Source organism: Oncorhynchus clarkii, chromosome 5, assembly GCF_045791955.1.
Source record: "Oncorhynchus clarkii lewisi isolate Uvic-CL-2024 chromosome 5, UVic_Ocla_1.0, whole genome shotgun sequence".
Taxonomy (NCBI): domain Eukaryota; kingdom Metazoa; phylum Chordata; class Actinopteri; order Salmoniformes; family Salmonidae; genus Oncorhynchus; species Oncorhynchus clarkii.
The window spans coordinates 53,648,855-53,650,580 of NC_092151.1; positions in this window are offsets into that span (position 1 = coordinate 53,648,855).

Below are 1,726 nucleotides of genomic sequence, written 5' to 3' on the forward strand. Positions count from 1 at the left end.
GTGTGTGTCAGGTCAGTACCAACCAGCCATCCCTGCTCCTGTTCAAAGGCCACATCCCACATCCCTGAGCTGACACTGGCACAAAGCTGTCCTCGTCACACTGATGGTCCCCGGGAAAGTCAGAGTAGGATGGCGTGACTGTCACTAGCCTGGTCACAAAGCATTTACCTGCTGACAGCATTCCAATTAGTCCAGGGAATGTTGTTACTGGAGATAGGGAGGGAGAGAGAGAGAGGAGGAGGGATGGAGTGAGGGAGAGGGTGGAGATAGAGTGAGAGGATGGGAGGAGGAGAGGATAGGAGATAGAGAGCTTTTCAGGACTGTGGTTTTCAGGACCATGGACAACTCCAGGTAGCTAGCTATTTCCATACCATTTCAAATCAGCCAATAATAGCAAATATAATTTAACACATTGGCGTTGAACAACGTTTTTCATCCATAGAATCTCCATCAACAGTCCTGTGTGTAGGCCGGCCCAACTCCCGACCTCTCCTTTATTAATACTGTATGCAAGAGTTCCTTTGTGTCATCTTAGGAATGCTGCATTACCTCACCAACCCCCTCGTGTCACGTCTCTATGAAGCAAGTGGTGCTGTTGTCTTTAGATCCTGTAGGTTTGACATCTGATTGGAAGTTAACTCAACAGAAATGCTATTGGTTACAACTCAGATTTTGAATCTAAACATGGTTGAGTGGTTATAGAGGGGTCTCAGATGCATTGCTCTTTCTCTTTTTGTTCCTGACCTGTTCTGGTGAGATACACACTAAATAGTAGGCATTTTGGGTATGCAAAAAAGGAAAGTTTTATAGTATGTGAAGTTTTGAAAATTGAGAATGCTTTCAAGGCCAGGATGTCATACTCATTTCGGCTTTTCATCTAGTAGAATTCGCTGCACACTATTGAGGAAGAGAATCATCTTTCGAGATCCACGTGTGACTGACAACATATGATATTCAGGTGAGGGGACACGCTGTTCCAAAACGAACAAATGGCGGGAATCAACGCAATTGCGCATTAGATTACGCAGTCTCAGTACGATGAGCCAAGTATGCTGATATTTGCTGCTTATTGCATTCATTTTTTACTAAACAGCATGTTCTAAATTGTATGTAATACGATTAGTACACCGTATGCAGTTTTAGTAAGTACACTGAACACATATGAACGCAACATGCAACAATTTCAAAGATTTTACTGTTGCAGTCCATATAAGGAAATGAGTCAATGGGAATACATTCATTAGTCGCAGATAACTTTTTTTTTAAAAGTAGGGACGTGGATCAGAAAACCAGTCAGTATCTGGTGTGACCACCATTTGTCTAATACAACACAACACATCTGCTTTGCATAGAGATCAGGCTTTTGATTGTGGCCTGTGGAATGTTGTCTCACTCCTCTTCAATGGCTGTGTGAAGTTTCTGGATATTGACGGGAACTAGAACACGCTGTCGTACACATCGGTCCAGAGCATCCCAAACATGCTCAATGGGTGACATGTCTTGTGAGTATGTAGGCCATAGAAGAACTGGGACATTTTCAGCTTCCAGGAACTGTGTACAGATCCTTGCAACATGGGGCCGTGCATTATCATGCTGAAACATGAGGTGATGGCGGCGAATGAATGGCACGACAATGGGCCTCAGGATCTCGCCATGGTATCTCGATGCATTCAAATTGCCATCGGTAAAATTAAATTGTGCTCGTTGTCCGTAGCTTATGCCTGCC